The sequence below is a fragment of the Drosophila virilis genome, chromosome X (assembly GCF_030788295.1).
Source record: "Drosophila virilis strain 15010-1051.87 chromosome X, Dvir_AGI_RSII-ME, whole genome shotgun sequence".
Taxonomy (NCBI): Eukaryota; Metazoa; Arthropoda; class Insecta; order Diptera; family Drosophilidae; genus Drosophila; species Drosophila virilis.
Genome location: NC_091543.1, coordinates 14,933,146 through 14,954,487, shown reverse-complemented (window position 1 = coordinate 14,954,487; position 21,342 = coordinate 14,933,146). Strand labels below are relative to the sequence as shown.

The 21,342-nt window shown below is 42.9% G+C and overlaps 1 protein-coding gene across 1 annotated transcript in view; it reads right to left on the bottom strand.

Moving 5' to 3' along the window:
• Lim1 (LIM homeobox 1) overlaps positions 1-21,342 on the bottom strand; it is a 153,535-nt gene that overhangs the window by 64,891 nt on the left and 67,302 nt on the right. The gene's annotated exons all lie outside the window — the stretch shown is intronic.

Genomic DNA, 21,342 nt, shown 5'->3' with positions numbered 1-21,342 from the left:
TTCTTTCGCAGGGAAGGAGCTGGGCGTTGTTGTTGTTGTTGTTGTTGTTGTTGTTGTTGTTGTTGTTGTTGTTGTTGTTGTTGTTGTTATTGTATTCCTTGGCAAGTAACTCACTTGAAAAAAACTTTGGCAACAACTTCTTGTGTGCTCGAAAAAAAATCGAATCGCATCGAATCGCGACACAGCTAAGTGTTAAAACCAAAAATAAGGACGCGCGGAACGCGGCGGGTTTAGCAGTAATTGAGGCAAGAAACAGGAACACGAACAGCTGTTCTTCAAAAATTTGTTTGTTTTTGTGTGTCGGTTAACGGCTTTTGTTTTTGGCAACGTCTTTCGAAAGAACGGCAACGGTAACGGTAAACGGTAACGTATCGATGTCGATAACGATAACGGGCCGCAACATGCGAGCGCACCACGCGAACGTCAAACAAAAACTGAAAACGGCGACGGCAGCAACGGGCAGCAATAGCAACGAGGCGAACACCGAAAACTCGCTGCGTCGACAGCGACGGTGACGACGACGGCGGCAGAGCGAGCGCGAGCGAATGGCAATGCGAAGGCGAAACACAGCCAAACACAAACTGAACCGGTACACGAGTCCGATACCTGATGCTGCTGCTGCTGTTGCTGCTGCTTCTGCTGCTTTCGTCGCTGCTGCTGTTGCTGCTAGCGTCTGCCCTACCCCTTAGCGATGGTCGTGTACGAATCGCATGCGCGCTCACTCACACAGACGCACGCATACACGCGCACTCTGCTCAATGGCAAACAATTTCCCCTGCGCATGCAGCTGCATGCGCCAGAGCGAGACAACTAGCTGCTACACAACGCTGCTGCAAAAATAGCAATGGAGTCTGTTGCTGACATTTGTCGCAGTCATCGGCTGCGGCGACAGTTGCCGTTGCTGTTGCCTCTGCCGCTGCTGCTGTCGACGTCGTCGTCGTCGTTTGCGGTTAGAAGGGGGCGTTGCTAAGCAACTGGTTTCGGTTTCGGTTTCGGTTTCATGGCAGAAGCGTTCGAATATCGTTGCTGTCGCTGCTATCGTAGCTGCTGCCTCTGCTGCTGTTGCTGTTGCTGCTGCTGCGCATCCTCTCTGCAAGCACTAGCAGCAGTTGACTGTTATTGTTGTTGCTGTTGTTGCTGGTTGGGGCAGAAAGTTTGTCGAACCAATGGCATTTTTCAAAGTGACATTTGGCGCTTTTGCTCGTGTTGTTACAGTCACATTCATGTTCGCCGCTCTGTCTCTCTGTCTGTGTGTAGACATATGCATGTGTGCGTGTGCGTGTGCGTGTGTGTGTGTGTGTGTGCGTGTCTGTTGTCTCTCTGTGTGTGTGCGAGTTGTTGCCTTGCCAAGGTAAAATGTCAAATGCTTTTGGACTGTCAACTGTTGGTCGCAACTTTTCTTACTTTTATTTTATTTTATTTATTTTATTTTATTTTTTTTGTATTATTTTTTTTTTTTTTTTGCTCTGTACTTGTGCAAACTTTGCATTGGCAAGAATACAAGGTAGCTTTTTTTAAGGCGCAAGTTTAGGCACAGCAACAACAAGAGCAAGAAGATGAAGAAGAAGAAGAAGAAGAGGCATTGCTGCCGCTGCCAAAGTCTTGTCGTTAGCGTTGTCAAAGGCAGCAGCAGCAGCAGCAAAGCAGAAAAATTCAACGCCCCTTTGGCGTTTTAACGCATTGGAGCAAAACAAAAAAAAAGAAAAAAAATTGAAAAAAGCGAGAAAAAAGGAAACACAACACAGACGTGCGTGTGTGTGTGTGTGTGTGTGTGTGTACATTTGGTATTCCGGCAGCGTTCGCATTTCGCATTCAACGTGACATGGTAATAAGCCAAAGATCAAGCGCAATAAAAAATGAGCAAAACAAAAAAAAAAAATAACAAAAATTAAACAAGCAAAAAATACACGAAAAACTGCACCAAAAAAAAAATCCCAAACTTCAAATAGGGAAGAAGAAGCAGCAGCAGCAGCAGCAGCTGCTTTGACACTCCCGAGAGCGAGAGTGAGTGTGTGAGCGAGCCAGAGATAGCGCGACAGAGCATAAGTGTGAGCGAGCGAACGAATGAGCTTTGTTGTTGGGCAGTGGGTGGCGCCCACTTGCTGTCTGTATGCGCGCGTGTGTGTGTGTGTGCTTGTGTGTGTGCGTGCGTGTGAGCGCCATTGTCGTTTGCTGCTGCTGCTGCTGCTCGTGGTGCTGCTGCCGGGCGCAGAGAGGGGCAGCGCAGCTTGCTGAGTGGCGCTTGGCGGCTGCCGCTTATACGGATGCGGATGCTGCTGCTGGCAACGCAGTCGCGCCTTCGACTTCGACAGCTGGTTGAGCACTAATGGGAAGAGGGGGCATGGGGGCAGGCAAGCGTCATGGAACGTGAGCGGAAGCGGGAGCGACTTGCCAGCCTCCTGTATTTCCTTTTTATACATCTGCTTGTGCCTGTGTGTGTGTGTGTGTGCGGGAGTCAAAAATATTGCACATTAGGGTGTTAAGCTGTGAAGTGCTTGGCTGCCTCTGCCTGTCCTGGTCCTGCGCCACATTGAGCACGTCTGTCTGCCGCACTGTGTGTGTGCGCGATGTGTGCGTGTGTGTGTGTGTGTGTGCGCGCTTCTGTATTGGTGTTTAGACCGCGCGCGCTCATTTGTCTGAAGTTTCAGTTGTCAATGTCCTTGCCCGTTGCAGTTGGCCGAATCGCGCACCCAGTCCCGCCGCCTTCAGCCTTCGGCCGTCAGCCGCCAGCCGCGACGTGCTCACGTCTCACGAAGCGCGTGTCACGATTCCTGCACCTGGCAGCTGTCACCTGTTAAAGCTAAATTGTTGTTGTTCTTCTTCTGCTTGTTGTTGTTTTTGTTGCTGTCAACAATTCGCCGTGCATCGAAAGTGTTATCGATATGCGATCACACTCTACTTTCGATTGCACTGCCAGCCTTTTGTCAATACACATACTCACACACGCACACACACACACACAACATATGCATGTTTAACATGCAACAACACTTAAAGTCGAAGCATGTGCATGTAGTCGCACTTGAATTCATGAGAATCGCAGAGCAGGGCGATGCCCAACTCTTTTATTTTTATGCTCAAAAATAGTTATGTAAACTTAGTTTGCTCTAGGTATCGGAGGGCAGAAGATGCATAACGGTTACTTAGCGGCAAGTTTTAAGCTTCAAAGTTTTAAGCATCACTTTTCCACTCATTTTCTGTCCGTGGAAAGCTTTGAATCTTTGCCAACTACTTTGAAGCCTTATTCGCAACTATTGGAATCGGGGCAAAACTTTTCAGAAATTCTCGTAAAAGGATCTTTAAAAGATTAGCTAAGGTCCTAGCAAATCTTTAGACAAAGTATTCAAAAAATATTTAAAATCAGCTTAGGATTTCGGCCTAAAATACATAAGAATATTCATACAGATCTAGGCTGTTGTTATTAAAAAACGAATGTAACAAATTACGTGCAGCTAAATAGTATTTAAGCTGCTTTTACTATCCGTAAATTATCTGCAATACATGCATTAAGCTAATTCCAAGGAGCACTAGTGTTAAGTCCTTCAGATTAAACACTTTAATGCTTATTTTATTTTGTTAAATTCATTTATTGAATCTCAAATTATTTGCAGCTCCAATTCAGTTAAGTTTAAGACGAAATATTTGTGAATTTAAGCTCCGGTAAATCTGTCTAATAAGTTGCTGTCTCTAGTCTCTAGTTTTCGCATCATTTTCGCTTTTCAAATTCTGTTTTTTTGTTCTTTTTTTTTTTTTGTTGGCGCAAACAAAAGTTGTGAGAGGCGCCACGAAAATTGTTGTGACCTAAGGTCTAATCTGGGCAAAAGTTGAGCGCAGCTGCTCCAATTGCTGATATCGGGCTGGCAATCTGCATGCTGCACATTCCTATCATTTGGCCAGAAGTAGAAAATTAGCTTTTGGCCCCTTTGGCTGCTGGTGCTTCACCTTTTAGCTACAGTTGTTTGTAGCCGAACGCCAACAAATGTCAGTTATCAAAAATCGCTGGAGCAAACAAGCAAGTGGCAAGAAAATGTTGGCCAAATGCATGATAAGGCCGCAGCCACCACGCCCAGTGCGGGGGCACTGAGCGGGGCATCGATGTCAACAACAACAGCAACAACAACAACAACAACAGCAAATGGAAGAAGAAGAGGGGCAGAGAAACAAAAGCCGCGACGTGCCATAAACTTTTGGCTTGGGCGACGCGAACACGAGGCAAACACAAAGGAGCGCCCAGGAGTCAAGTGCCTGGCGCCGCCCCCCGCCCTGTCCGCCCACGCCCCCTATCGCAGTCACGAACCGAGCAAACAGCATGGCAAACGGACGCCCCATGGCAGGCGCAGGACTACGGCTGCGACTGCGACTGCGACGACACTTGGCGATCGCAGTGCTCAGATATGCAAACACACGCGCGCCGCCCCCAACCCAGCCCCAGAAGGACATGCAGATTCGACGCCCCTTCACCGCCACCCACTCACAAAGGCCCCTTTCAAAGGGGAGTTAACGGAGCAAACGGCTAACGATGCGACGCAAAACGAGCAACAACAACAACAACGGAGACAAAAGCGACTACGACTACAGCAGCAAATGGAAGCCGAACAAGTGACAGCTCAAATCTGACCGACTATGGTATACCCTAAAAAGTGCCGAAACCTAGGGAATGGTTCACATATGCATTTACATGTTTACTTTATATACAAAATTTAATTCAAATAAATCATTTTACTTTCAGAATCAGCAAGTATTAATCATAAATTGTGTGACACATGTTTGAGGAGTTTTAATATGCATCTGTTTAAATGCGCCTAAAGCCAATCGGGTGGTTCACAAAATAGTTTTTGTTTCTCACTTATATTTCACAAGTGTGGGTGAAAATTGCTTATGTTTAACAAAAATATAAAATGCAGCTTCCAATTTGCAACCGGGCTGGATAATAAGTGTTTTATATCTATATATATAATACTTACATACATGCATTAAGATTAATATGTATGCATATCTTGGTATGACATGAGAATGTATATGCCCGCCTAGTTGGCTGTGATTGCGCGGTATTGCAAGCAAATCAAAGCCAAGCTAACATTTGCGAGCGTTGTCGTTGTGTGGGCGGTGCTCAAGTGCCACGCCTTGCTTCGAATGCTTGGCGCCATAAAGGTTGCAACAACAGCAACAACAGCAGCACAAGCAACAAGGGCAACAACAACAAGAACAACAACAACGACAACAATAAGCTGCTGTTGTGTGTCACTTTTGCTTGTTTGTTGCGGAAAAATACTTTTTCCTGAGAGTTGAGCTTCGTGTGCGAGCTGCACAAGCCCTGCCAGTGTGTGTGTGTGTGTGTCTACATTGGTGTATGTGTGCGTATGTGTGTGTGTGTGTGTGTGCTGGCATTGCATTGCTTTGGCTGCAACAGCTGCACATGTGTCTTGTCTCTGTTTGCGTCTCGCTCGCACATGGCACAGTCTTTATTCTAATATTTGCGACTTCTGATTTAGCCAGGGAGAGACCACTTCCCCGCCCAGGCACACACACACGCACACACACACGCAGCCGCACCCGCAACCCCATACTGTTAACCTCAAGCAGTTCCACCCCCCCCCCCCCCCCCCGCACACCCTCTTTCACTGCCTCACTCCAGCACATTTTGCTTTCCGCAACGCTTTGTTATTTGTTTTGGCAACATAAATGTCACTTGTTTGCAACTTGCTGCTCGTCGCCGTAGGTAACTTTTCCAACCATTTTCGAGCCCGGCCCCATTCGTAACCAGCCCCCTCGCTCCAGCTCCGTGCTGCTTGCCCATCCTGTCCTGTCCGTTTACGGTATCTTTTCTCCATTTTGACATGTTGTCAACTTCACGTAACGTCATTCATTCCAAGTTTTGTGACATGTATGGCCCCTGGGCCCCCCTGGCCCTTACCCACGCCATACGACATATATCCATGGAGTAAACTAGTTGCCACACTCACCCTCCACTCCTCACCCCGGCCCATACCACCCACACACACACACACACACACTCACACCTTTCGCTAACAATTCGTTTGCTAGGCTTATTCCCAGTTTAAATTTTTGGAAGTTTTAAGCTCAGATTTTTGATTTCGTTACGTTTCGTAGCGTTCCCGAAATTTCCATTGTCTGATAGGCAGAGAGAGAGAGAGAGAGAGAGAGAGAGAGAGAGAGCGAGAGAGAGAGAGAGAAAGAGAGATTGAGGGAGAGAATGAGAGGGTATTTCTGAATCATGGCGACTTCGCATTTATTTAGTTTGCGTCAACAATTCAAATTTAAATTTCCTAGTTTGCAGTGTTGTCATCCTTTCAACTTGGCTCTCACATATTTTTGACATGGCTGCACACACTCGCACACCCGCACACACGCACAGTTATTTATGGTCCAGTTTTTGGCTTTGATTTGAGTGCCTCCGTCTTGAGCTTCAGCTGCAAAGCTGCAGCCTTGGCATATAGCTCGAGTCTTCAGTTATCTGTGTTATATTCGTCGTCTGCATTTCCTTGGCAAATGTAACAGTGAGTGCCATTTGTATCTGCAACTGCAAGTGCATTTGCATCTGTATCTGCATCTACATCTGCATCTGCTTCTGTTTCTGTGTCTCTGTCTGTATCTGTATCTGTGCATCTGCTGACTGAAGCATGCAAAATGCATTGTTAAATTAAACTGTGAACATTTTGCGCATAAATTGTGTCCATGTGCGCAATTGTAACCCATTCCCGCTCTCGCTTATACCAATTTTACAGCCCCTCCACCTCCACCCACTCAGATGTTGCCTTTGTTATTGCCGACACACTTATCGGTTCCCCGCGCCCTCGAGGAACTGCTTCATAAGCAAAAGATACTTCAGTCTTGATTTAAATTTGTCACAATGCTCCGCCCACCAGCGATTTGGCCAGTTGCAAGTTTGGGGCTTAATACAAACTGTTATCAGAACATTGCAGTTCTGGATTGATTGTTAATTCAATATGCGAAATAAATACAAACGCTAATTCAAACAAAGCTTAAAAACATTCTGGAAGCCACATTTTAACTAAGTTGACAGTAAGAAGACAGATGCGAAGATTAAGAATATTAAATACTTTCGTAGACAAAGACTTTCCTTTTATAATACTGCATTAGCTGCAGCCGAAAGTTTCCATAGGTGCCACATGATAAATATGACTTAAATATTTCGGCTGCTTAAGTATCTCGTGACTAAATTTTTAGTGTAACTACAACTACTTAAAGAAGCCAACATTGTAAGAACTTTAAGCACTCGCTGACTAAGCCGCTGACCTTTCCTTCAGTTAGTCCTCCAGTCGCAATTCGCACACTCTCTCTCTCTAATGCAAAGTTCCTTAATTGGTAGCATTTGTGGCCATTTAATATTTGAGGGCTGCACTTGGTGCAGTTGATAAATTAATGATATTTTGATTTGAGGAAAATCAACTGATTAAATAGAACAAAATGTTAGTTAAGTGAAGCTTACATATATAACAAATGTGTATTTTGTCAGTGGGGTCTCTGGTTAAGCAATTTCTTGCTGACCTGCTACAGTTATTGTTGTGTTCGTTGCTGTTGTTGTTGTTGTTGTTGCAACTTTGCGTCGACCACAAGGAATAATGTAAAAAGTTGAATATGCATAAAGTTTCATTTGGTTTTTGTCAGAGCCGTTGTTAGCCCCGACGGACCCGAAGTGCGTCCCTCCACATGTTTTTCACTTTTCGTCGAAAACTCTGAGCGCGACAGCAAACAAGAATAATAATAACAACAACAGCAACAACAACAACTGCCAGCACAACAGTAGCGATTACCAAAAACAAAACAAAAAATAAAAGTTAAATAAAAAATGAAGCAGGATGATGTTAACAAAAAACAACAACAACAACAAAAAAAATGTGGGAAAAAAAAGGTGTTAGAGCCACATAAATGTAACAAGATTTATGTTTGGTTTTCCGGCTGTCTGCTTGTTAGCCTAAAAGTTGGCTGCCATCGTTATGTTGAACAAAAGTAAATAACTGAAATATTTTGTCAAATACATTTCCCGTGCACTGCATTGGCTCGCAATACGGCCAACCGGAAAGTGGATTAGATATGGAAGGGATGGCCACAAGCCCGATGGGGGATCCGAGGGTCTGTGTGGGGAGGGGGGGGGGGGGGGGGGGGGGCGTGTCTCTCTATTTGGAGTATGGAAACTGTGAACTATGCACGTCCTTTGCCTGTTTCATGAGTTTTTGGTGTGCTAATAAAATGGAAATCCCTCATGGACTTGACAACGTTGCCAGTTAAAAACTGAGCTTTACCTATTCCAGCGCAAAACCAAACGATGCCTGAAACCGCAAACCAACCAATCGAGAGGGCGGCCAAAGAAGTTCAAAGGAAATGCAAATGGAACTACAAACAAAAATCAAAACCGAAATCGAAATCAAAATGAAAATGAAAATGGATACAAAATTGTGTTCAACAGACTTGAAATTTATTTTTTTGCTACAAGCTCAGGGTCTGCTTTGAAATATGTTTCAGGTAACATTATTTCTATACTGATATATATATTCTTTATGGATATAAATATATATAAATATATGTATATATATATAGCTTTATGTCTGACTGTTTAAGGCATAAATGTTATTATTATAATAAAGCAAATAGAGAGATCCTTTGTGGATTGTAGCTACAAATTGAATATGCACTTAATTTAATTTTCATTTCTATTTTTATGACTGCAAAAGGCATATATATATATATATATAATGGATAGGAATTGCGAATGGAGGCGATTCGTACGATAGTCCGTCTAAGAGCTAGAAGACTTTACAAATGAAACATAGGCATATTCTCGTATCTCGAACGCATGCGATACCTTCCATCACACATTAATATATATTTTACGAAAAGATTATTCAAGTATTTCTCGGCAATTATAGGAGCTTTGCCAATCAAATTGAATTAGGTTTGCTCAAATTCTTATTTTGAACAACTTCCTACATTCCTTACCAAATATCTTCAATATAAAGGCTTTTTATGAAAGATGTGCAAAGCATATTTTTGACCAGTGTTGGGTAACAAATGTTTCTTTTTGGTGATTCCCATTAAACTTATTTTCCTTCAGATTTGTTGACCAGGGACTTGGCCAAAAATATATCGAATGATGTTAGCTTTTACTTGATTTAGTTATTCATTTTGTTTAATGGAATTTGGTGCGAATTCTCTGCAAATTCGTTGAGCGACCCTTGCCAGCCGGCATAGAAAATTGCTTGACGCTATCTGCGCTTATCTCCCGCTTCCACCTCAGCCCTCTGCACCTCCACAATGTAGGTAAGTTTTGTTCCATGGATTTTGTTATTATTCTTTATTCTTTTTACTTTTATATTTGTATTTTTTTATACCTGGTGCCCATTGAAAATGGCTAGAGAGGGTATTATGTTTTTGAGCAAATGTATGTCACAAGCAAAAGCATGTATGTAGGTATGTAAGTACATATAATTATATATATGTATATATATATTCTCGATCAGGTGGAGAATCAGAGCCGATTCATGACTCCAGAACTTAAAGCGGGCTTATCGTTTTTTCCATATCTCGTGACATTTTCATAATGACGATAAAAACTTGTTTGTGAGAATAAAAAAATAATAATAACAGCTGCAGCTTGTGTTTTTATACAGTCAGAGGTGGGGCTCAGGGTATCTCCTAGTCGGGCATTACCGACCACAGCACTCTTAGTTGTTTCTCTTGTTGAACAAGGAAAAATGCTGCAAATTTATGCTTGCACAAAAAAATGCTGAAAGTGGATACATTTACACAGAGCTGAAGATGGGTCTGGAACGGGAATATGGAGCTGGGAATAGAGATGGAAATGGAGACAGAGCTGAAGCTGAAACTGGCTACGTGAGAATTATTGTGGCAGTCGAAATGGGGAAAATGAATGTAAGGCTGGCCAAAGGATAACACACATAGATGCGGCGCAGCGGGTAAGGGCAGGCGGGCAGGCGGTAGACGGGAGACGGGCATCAGATCCAACAAGCGACGACTGGTGACTGGCGAACGAAGACCAGAGACCAGAGACCAGAGACCGGAGACCGGAGACAGGCGACAGGAGACACACGGGCGTAGAGTAGCTGCATTTCATAAATAAAAACGGCAAAATGGCGCACAAATGCCAGCCACAGATACAGATACAGATACAGATACAGATACAGCTACAGCTACAGCTACAAATACAGTTACAAGGGCAGAGCGAGAGCGCAAGCTATGAGGCGCATTCGCTAAAGAGAGAGAGAGAAAGAGAGAATGATACAAAAAGAGAGAGAGAGAAAGCGAGAAGCACGAACGAAATCATCATGAATGGCGAACGTGACACAAATGACAAAATATCAGCCGCCCAGCCATGGCAATGGCTGTGTCCGTGTCCTCTGTTGTCCTGTTTGTCCCATGTCCTGTGCGTCCGCAGATATGGCTATGCCCATGTCTATAGCTATGGCAACTGTTCCTCTGCTCTGCTCTGCTCCGCTCTACTCTGGATGCCGCCCCGGGGGCAGATTTGGGATCCACAGACACGCACACAAAGACACACACGCACACACACACGCATACAAAAGCACACGCGCACACACACAAACCACAGGCGAGTCAACTTTCGTCCCTTCGCCTGTCTATCCATATATATGTGTGTGTGTGTGTGTGTGTCTGCGTGTGTGTGCGTGCTTCTGTCGATTTCGGTTTTATATCGCAACTCTGTGCAGTGTCAGCTCATTGTCCACTCAAGCTCATCCCCCGCTTTGGCGCCGCCCGGCCCCCACTTCCCCTAACACAACAGCTGCCCCGGGCCGTGGCCATTTGCTCACTGATTCGAGCCACGCTGCCAAAGACAATATTTCAGATTTACAAGCATTGGCATTGTGCAAGTCATTGCAAAAGTCGTTGCAAGGCTAGAGCCACAACTGGCAGCGCCTTCGACTTTGTTCTCCATCGTCAATTTGCGTGTGCGTCATAGATAGTATTCGTGCAACGACGACAATATGTTAAGTCCAAAGCTGCCCCCTCTTTCCACCCGCCAGACCCACTCGACCCATAAAATCACAATAAATACTTCTCAGTTTTGTCCTTGGCACAGACTAAGGCAGTCCATTAAAGTTTAACCAAGCCTCACAATTTGCACTTAATTGATGATCAAATTCACAATTATATTGATACACAGGACAATTTTCTTAGTTTGTATATTGGCCTGATAGGCAACACAAATGTTCTGCATCGAATAGGGAAATTCGTATTATTTCGGTTGAAAAAATAGTTAAACATCAAGTTTAAAAGCATTGAAAGCCTCTATATTGGACAGCTTCCACAATATAAACACATTAACAAAAGTGTACTCATATACATACGTAAATATATTAAAATACATACATAATCAATTGCCAACTTAATTTGTTACATACATACATACATACATTCATACATGCATGCATGCATACATACATGCATACATGCATATATACATGCATACATGCATGCAACCATACATACATACGTGCATTCATGCATACACACATACATACATACATATATACATACATACATACATACATACATACATACATACATACATACAAACATACATACATACATACACGCATACACATGCATACATATACACACATACACATGCATACATGTCCAACCGCATGCATATCATAATTTATTTTTAATCGGAGTATGGAAATCTCTAAGTCTACTTTAATTCATGAGAATCACGGAGTAGGGCATTCCTTATCCGAAAATTACTTTTATTTAATTGCGGGCGGGTGTTGATCGTCTAACATTTTGTAAAAGCTAGCAAGCATCCAAACATACATTTACACATTTTTACATATATGCATGTATGCATGTACAAAAAATAGGGCAGGTTACTTGGGTATTAAACGGCAGTCTTCAATTTGCCACGCAGGAAATTTCATTTTGGAAGAGTTTTCAGAAGGAACTTGAAAAATGAGGTTAAAGCTGAATGGTATTCAAAAAAGTCGATTCAAACATGAATCCATCCATTTTCCACATTAACGAGTGAAACGTAAAACGATCAATTTTCAGCTTCTCAACTAAATCTTGCATTTTGGACTATGTCAGTCAGTCGTTTATGCACATATATGAGTTTATGTTACAGTATGACTAACAGTGTTTATATTTATGACACGCCCCCATTTCGCAGCGCCTTATCCTTGTGGTATTGAGCCAAAGGGCGGGGTAGTGCTGGGAGCAGTCAGTTTTGGTTGGGTTAGTTTTTCTGTGCCATTAAACGTTCCATGGCTGCGGCTGCTGCTGTTGGTCTGCTCCTGGGCTCAGTGTGGCTTTTATGGGATTTGATTTCTAATAAGCGGCAAGTGAGGCACGTCCAGCCTTGCCAGAAAGTCATTTTGGCAGTGCTCGGTGTTCGCTTCTCGCTGCTCGGCATTTTTGGTTATGTTAGCAACGTTGACAGCCATTTTGTAGTTTTTGTTGTTATTGTTGTGAGTGTGTGCGAGTGTGTGCGAGTGTGTGCGTGTGTGATTGTGTGTGTATGTGTGCGTGTTGGCCAAGTGGATTTTTCGTTGCGCACAGAAACTCAGAAAAATGACACGAGAAAAAAAAGGAACTTTTTTTCGTCTTCCGCTGCTCTTTCGCTTTGCGCTTCTCTCTCCTTTCTTCCTTATTTTTTTTTGTAAGGTTGCAAAAAGCTAAATTGAGTTTTTCCAACAACAACGATCTCTGCTGGGAGTACACACACACATGTGTGTGTATGTTCGGGAGCGAAGAGATAAAAGCAGCTGCCCATACTGCCAGGCAACGCGTACGTGTTTATGGCCACGAAAAGTTGCCGAACAGAACGATGCAAAAAAAAAAAAAGTACAAAAAAGTAAGAAAAAAGAAAAAAAAAACTGAAATCAGAAGAAAAATGTGCGCACCGCACCAAACGAAGTAAACGGAATGCGAAAGGAAGCTGAAATACGAATGCTCGTACGAGTATGAATACGGGCACTCAGCTGAGTGGGGTAGATGGTGGCGGGGGAGGGGTTGGGCGGGGGTGGGGGGGGCTGCGTGTACTATGTCGCGGGGAGAGCAATTGCAATCCGCAGGTCGACAGCACCCAAAGGAAACAATGACAGCGCGAAGCAAAAATGCGCTGCAATTGCACAGAAATTGCGAAAGATCTTAATAAGCCCATTTAGAAAACACCTAAAAGAAAGTACTATTAAGTAAAGCATTTAAAAATCGTTCCAATAGAAAGTTATATTTGTGTAAATATCGCTTATGTATGCAAGACTTGGCTATGTTGATTAATCAGATGGGAAAACTCTTCAAAGATTCCCAAGTTTTATGATTCATATATACAAAAAAAAAACTAAAGCGCGCCTAAAATTTAACTCTTAACAATCTAACATTTAAGGAATACTTAAATATTTTTCTAATCTTGAATTATTATAATAGTACCAGAACAATTTCGAAGTATTTTTCTAAAAACGTCCGAGTTTTTTTATATATATAAAGTACCTTCATACCTCATTTGGTTTATCCCGCTTACGCCTTTTGTCGCTACTCTTCCTCTCGCGCCCTTTCTTTCTCGCTAGAACATTAGATTTGCCTTTGGCTCTCTTCAATTCTCTTTTGTGTGGTTTTCTTAAACGTTTCACTGGCTGCGCTTGTTTAAGTTTATATCTATGCAAGCACATACATAAATATCAAGGGAATGCCTATGCTATCTAACAATATTACCGACAAGCTAATTTAGAAAACTCCTCCCCGTTTTTGGATCTTTTTTTAAAGTTAAAATGATTACGCTTTCGCCTTAGCTAAGCGATGCGCCCGCCATTCTGATTGTAGCTCATTGCGATGAAGATGCTGGCAAAAAAAAGTGTGTTTACTTTGTGCTGCAGGGCATAAAGTCGCATGGTTGGCCACGGACGCACATCCGCGTTTTACCACATGTAGCTGCAACAAATAACACGCGAATATTGCGAGCGAGCTTAAGTATATTCCTTTCCTTTTCCCTTTTTCCATTTCTTTTTTTTTGTTTTTGTATCTGCTTGCCGTGTTGTTGTTGCTTGTGCTGGCATTTATTTATTTACTCGTACTTGTCTTGAACTTTAACAAGTTTTTATAAAAATTATTTATGGAAATATATTTGTTCGAGCACTTGACTGGGAAACTATGCGAAACCAACTGCGTCGCGAACTGTCTGGTTGCCTGGCTGCCTGGCTGGCTATCTCTTTCTGGCCAACGGACAGCCATCTTTGTCTAATGTATTTGGCTGGGGCTTCGATGGGTTTGGTTAATTTCCAATTTGTCTTGGCATATTAAAAGTATTCTTGCGTAAGAAATTAGATAAGCGCAGGAAGAGCAAGAACAAATTGCCAAAGCATTTGCCGACGGCCAGTTTCGAACTGTCCAAGCGCAAATGTTAATCATACGCAACGTTGTACATACGACTGCAACCACGGTGACACACGCACACACAGACACACAGACACACACACAGATGCGACTATAATTTGTGGATTATTTGTTCAAGTGACGTTGTCTGTGCCCTTGTCACTAAGAGCGCAAAACTGTAAGTACTTAAGGCAGCTAAATATAATTAAATATTTAAAACACATGCATGCCACACACACGCACACACGCACACACACACACACACACACACACACGCATACACAGACACAGGCACACGTGCCGGGGGCAGAGCTTAATAACGTTTTAATGCATTTGACAAAATTTAACTGCATACTTGCAGGCGCAAAAGCAACGCTCATTAAATGCAGCGAATCAAAGCAACGTCAACGTTACCTACAACAACGACAACCACAACAACAACAACTACTGCAACAACAACAACAATGAGTCTGACTAGTATCTACTCTACGCTTGCTAGTAGCACCAAAAACACCAACAACTGCCGCTCAACGCACTTTAGTTACGCTTTCCATTTGCAATTTCCGCTTGTCACATATCCAACATTTCATTTAAGTTAGCCAAAAATAATATTTCAGAAAATATTTAAGTGCAGCTTAAAACTCAAGACTTGTCGATCTGCTTGTTGGAACGATTTTTAATGCACTAAAAATCACAATTATTAAGAAACTTCACGAACATAAACTTAACTTGGAAACATAGATCAGAATTTGCTAGATTTCACGAGTCGGTTGAATGTGTTCAATCATAAATATTGTCACATTTGGGAATAAAGCATAAACATGTTTGTCTTTCTAACTTATTTTGAATCATATTTCAAGCATTCTTAATTTCTTTCGAAAGAATATTATTAAAATATCGAACCTGCTCAACTAAAGGCAATTTTGTATTGGGTTTCTTTGTTTAAAAAATTAAAATTAAGCCAATATGTTATCAAACTTAAAACTTAAAATATTAAAAACATATATACAACAATTTTATGAATTTTATGAATACTTTCATCAAGAGTAGCCTAAAGATCTCCAAAGCTATGCCTACTCTCCAAGGCCTTGATAATTCGTCTATGCCTGGCTTGTGGCAAGTGCATAGCTTTTAAGTGGCCAAAAGTGCAACATGGTCAGGAGGCAGGTGGACGTGGGACAACAAGAGGACACAACTTTCTGCTGTTATGCGTAGCCAGGCCCAGTTTCAGGTCCAGTGCCACAATAACAATATAGACACACGGAGATACAAACACAGAGAGAGAGGGAGAGAGAGAGAGAGAGAGAGAGATACACACTTAAATTACCTGGAGGGAATTTTATGAGTATCGTCGAGCAGCACTTGAAAGTTGAACAGACGCTTCCTGGCGCTGCCACAGCCGCAACCTCAGAGATGCACAGCGAGGCGGCAGGAGCAGGAGCAGATGCAGGCGCTGGCAAAGGCGAAGCAGAGCAAGCGAAAGGACGAGCACGAGCAGGGGAGCTCGGCTCATGTTGCTCATGTGTGCGTGTGCATGTGTCTGTGTGTGTGTCTCTGTGTGTGTGCTAATTGTGTATGCAACTTGTTGCATCAAAGTCCTGCCACTGTTTTTGCCACACACTCAAACACACACACACACACACACACGCAGTGCAGCCCATTTTACATGCACAGTGCTGCCAACTGCTGCTTTGTTTGCACACACACATACACGCACACACGCACACACACACGCACACACGTACACGTTGTTGTTACTGTGCTTGTCTCTAAGTTACATTGTAAATGTTAGTTTTGTAATTAGAAAATTTTCTAACCAGCTAACGAATGTGATAAGGAGCTGTCAACATTTGGGGCATGCAGAGGAGAGTGTGTATGGCTGCAGCTTGAATAGGTCGGGCACATAGGAGGAGCCGCACACACACACACACACACACACATACACACACGTTTATGTGACATTTATTAGCTGCAACTTTTTTAATAAATCAACTGAAGAACGCGCATGCAAAAAGTTGCAGCAGAGCCGAGAACGCAAGGACCCAAAAAATATGATGAAAAAAAAAAAAAAAGGAACCAGTAAAGAACCAAGCGAATCAGGCGAAATGAACTAACATTAAAAGGCATTAAAAGCGTAACGTGCCATTAAAAATCTTAGCGAGCGTTGCCGACACATAAATCAATTTAGAAAATTCAACTGCCAGCAGACAGTTTTACTCAGTTTTTGGCATTGGCTGCGGTTTCAGTTTCAGCTCATTTGTCGAAACGGCAAAGCGAGGCTGCGCTGCCGAGTCTCATAATTCATCAGCCAGCTAAGGTCTGGCTTGGCCTGGCCTGGCCTGGCCTGGTCTGGAAGCTGACGAGCTGCCAGCCAGCTGGCAGCTGGCTGCAACGTCTGATTGACTGCCAGCACTCAGCGTGCAACAGCTAGCGCATCGAGCGTCGGTTGCAAAGGTTGAAGATGCGGCAGCCATTGCCGGCAGATTTTTGTTGCAGTCGAATGCAATGATTGGCCGTGGACGGCTACTCGTCATGAGAATGCCAGCTGCATCAATTTAACGGAAGTTCCAATTTGCATTTCAGCTTGACCACATCTGGCACGTCGCGACGGTCACGTGCGTCGCCTCTCGACTCTCGACTCTCGACTTTGCTGGCGCCATTTCTCTGATTTGATGCTGTCGACGCAACCAATGCGTCGTATGCGTAACAAACAGACGCTGCCAACAGCAACAACAACAACAGCAACAACAACAACAGCAACAGCTGAATACCAACAATGTGTGCAACGCCATAAAAAACTGCATTTGAGGTACATTTGCTTTGTGTTTAACTGGGAAATCTACGCTCGAAATATATTTGAAATTTAATTGTGTGCTCAATTAACAAACAGAAATCAACATTTAAACTATCTATAAGAAAAGTTTGGATTTATGTTAATTGACAAACAAAATAATTATAGTTTTTGAAATAATCCAATACGCTCGACAATTGTTTTTATGGCTTTGAAAGGAACCGCAGAAACAGTTTGAACATATATTGAACAGTGCCAGTCTTAAGATGGAGTACGACAACAATTTTATGGACATATTCAAGTATTGATACGACAGATACATATGTAATTGGTTTTCGAGTTTTCAAAATGGGAGTATATCCAATTTAATAGTTCTCGACATTTCATTGCCAAGGGAAAGAAAACAATCAGCAATCAGCAGTCAGCAGTCAGCAAGTGTATGATTTAGTACGGTGCTGAATGAATTGTGAGTTTAGTTTGGATTGATTTTATGGGGCTAACGATCGCCTGTGGGTTTTCAATTTTCCGCTAATGTTTCACGTTCTGTGTGTGGCTCCTGATATTGGCTGGTCGGGTTTTGGGGCAGCGTTTTGCGTAATGCGCTCGACTGGTCGCCGTTTTTATGAGCCATTTCGAGCGTTTTGGCCATTTGTGATTTGTAATTAGATTTGCAGTCGACATTAACAGCAAAACAGAAGCTGTTCGGAAGCATTCCCGGCTAGCTGGCGTTGCGCAACAAAGTGCGCGGCGGGACACCTCATAAAACGGCACTAACAATTGAAAATTCATTAGAGACGACGGCGACGTTGACGGCGGCGACAAATAGCAAATGTGAAAAACGGTCAACGGCAAAGGCAGCAAATGTCGAATGTCGAATGGCAAACGACAAACGGAAAAGCTGCAACAATACATACTTGCAACCAGTCCAAACGGTGCACGCACAAAAAGACCAAAAGCTAATTAGCCAATACGTTAACGGCTGACGAGAGGCCAGAGAGCTATGAAAAAGGTTCTCCTAATGGCCTGCTGCTGCATTAAGATCCCAACTCCAGCTCCAACTAAAGACTGTAAAGTCTTGCTCCTCAACGTTAATAACAGTCAACACATTGTATAAAAGCCGCAACATGCAGCACTCGAGCCATGGCCAGAGAGAAAGCTTCCAGGGGCAATCAATTCTTAAGCATTTAGGAAGTCGTTTCCTATAGTTAGCTTTGCATTAGGAATTTATAACTGAAGAATACTTTCATAATGTTATAGCCTAGTCTTAAGCTTCAGTCAGTAAGTTACTGCGAAAGCTGTATATGCTATACTCTACAATTTAGCTGTTAAATACATCTTACATCAAATTAAATATTGCATCTGCTTTCTTATCTATCTAAAATCTTTATCAAATTTTTATACAGAGGCTTTCTGTATGTTAAAAGGCGGCGTACAGGGCATCTGGCAGTCGATCATTTTCGTTTATTTCTTTAAACTTTTACTTGTTTGTTTGAATTATTTACAACTACTTAAAATTTTTACTATCTACTTTGCTTTCAAGGTATTATATGTTCGCCATTTGGCAGTAAATTTGGCTTTCAACTTGCTTTCGCAACTTGGGGCTTAAACCATTTGAGAATTACAAGCTATGGCATTAGCTTAAGCATATGAATGTACGCCTTATGCTCGGCTGTTTCCAAATACTTTTGTCAGCAACTGTTCACAAGCCGCAAAGCCCCCCAAAAGCTACCCCGAATCGATGTCTTTCGATAGGCAGCGAACAGAGTATCATGGGTAGCAGAAACGGGACGCAGAGATCTATGGATACGGGTCCGGCTAGGCGCAAGAACTTTGCTCATGCTGAAAACTTATGAGATAAAGAAGTTGGACAAGCTATCTTTGGCACGCCGAATAGTGTATACCCTGGCAGCTTAAAATTACAATTAATGACAAATAAGAGTACGAGAGGGTGCATAAATAGCGAGCTGTATTTTAGTTGATGTAAGCTCATAAATATGAGAGCACGCTCACCTGCTTCAAATTGCTCTCTTGATCTCTTCCATTCTGCCTTTCACACTCTTCTTCGCCATGCTGCTGGATTCCGTTCAAATGGCGCCAATTTGTGCAGAGCGAAAAAGCTCTGCGCCAAAAATGAAACAACGTAACGAAACGTAGTTTAGCGATTGTCTTTGAGTGATAAACATCTATTACTCAATGAGCGACTGTTTAGGGCGAGTGTAACACACTCACACAACGCAAACGGCATTTAACACACTATACACAATGTGAGGCGTTTGTTAAAAGACTTTTCACAGACACGCGCGGAGGACACGAGCGATCAGCAGGACAGACGCGCACAAACTAAATCGCCTCATTAGTCGCTCGCCTACGCTAGGGCGACAATTGCTCAAACACAATTAAAGTTCAGAAAGCTCCTGCGCGGCCGACTGCTTGCCAAAGAGCTTTCGCCGTCAGCTGAGATAACGGGATCAAAAGCCATGCGACGGGCTACTTGTACAGCTTCAGTCGAAAAGTGTAACGGGATCAAGGCATTTGCTGTGTCAATTATTATAATGCAGACTTCAGACTCTCATACTGTTGATACTGATCGTGAATATATGTATGTATGTTTATTACTATAAATACATATGTGTACCTTATGCATCGGAGATGGATCCTTCTATGCGAGAGTATTGAATGGGCAGAAGAAGCAGCAGACAGTCAACCAGCCAACCAGCCAACCAGCCAGCTAGTCAGCCAGCCAGAATGAAAAGAGGCGCGCACACAGGAAATAATTTTGAAGAGCAGCGAGCCAAGCAGGCAAACAAGAAAAAACATGAAAGCCTGTGTGTGTCTGCGGCATGACGAACTTTAAATACCCTTGAAACTCTTTCTAACTACATATCCATATCGACTGGTCGGCGACATCTCCTTCCACGCGTTACACGTCTCTTGTAAAACTGATAAGCTTATCCAATGAGAGGGTATACAAATATGTATATAAATAAAGAGAGAAAGAAGCAGCAGCAGAAAGCAAACCAAACACGAAAACTAAACCAAAGCCCAAGACCAAAACTAAGGCCAACGAAACAAACTGAAGAAACTTTACGTTTCGGTGGCACGTTTGAATTGCAAAACTACCAAAAGCATCAGCTGCCAGAGGGGTGGGTTGGACAGCGGGTTGCGGGCCGAGGTGCAAGAGTAGGAGTTGTAGGCAAGTGGAGGCTGGCAGTGAATCGGTTATAGTCAATGCAAGGGCCAACCAGGTTCAGATACAGGTTGAGGTCCAGCCAGCAGCCAGCAGCAGCCGGCAGCAAAGCGGAGAAAACAAACTTCCAGAAGTTATTCAGTTCGCATAACGATAAACGCCCATCGTTTTATTTTGATTTCGCGAACGACCCCCCAACCGCCCAACCACCGCATGGCCACACTCGTGTGTGTGTGTGTGTGTGTGTGTAGTATGCCGAGCATAGTTTATATGCTGCTGCGTTTTCAGATATGAAATTATGTTTATGGCTGCCGCTGCCTCTGCCGCTGCCTCTGTCCCTGTCTCTGCTGCTGTCGCTGCTACAGTTGCCATTTGAATTGCACTTCTTCTATCCACAAGTTGCAATTGCTGCTGCTGTGGTTGTTGTTGTTATGCCCTGGAATATGCCACAAATGGGGTATATAGAGCACTGCCTTAAAGAGACTTGCGGCTCAATGATAACACTTGTATGCTTCACATATGAATTGATGCATATTTATATTATGCATATATTTCAAATAGTAACCATCACATATTTATAGGGTATATCTGTTCAACCCCAAAATGTGAATCAACTGCTTAACAAAAGTTTTAAATTTTGCTAAGACATTTGCAACTTGATTTAAACTTTGCCAATGCCTTTGAGAGTCAGCTTTATGTAAGACAAAGCCACATTTTAGCCCAATTATAAATACCCTATAAATACCCTAGAAGATATATATGATATATATTTCCATACTAAGCCACATAATGATTTTTCTGCCAGCTATATTACTTTTTCTTTTTGACTCTTTCAACTTTTATAGAACTGTTGGGAATCGCAAGGAGCGTTAGATATACCGAATGTGTCGACTTACAGGGTATCTGCTGCGTCTTTTTTTTGTTGCTGTTGCTTTCCTTGTTGTTGTTGTTGTTGCTTTGAAATTGCTTGGGTTATTTC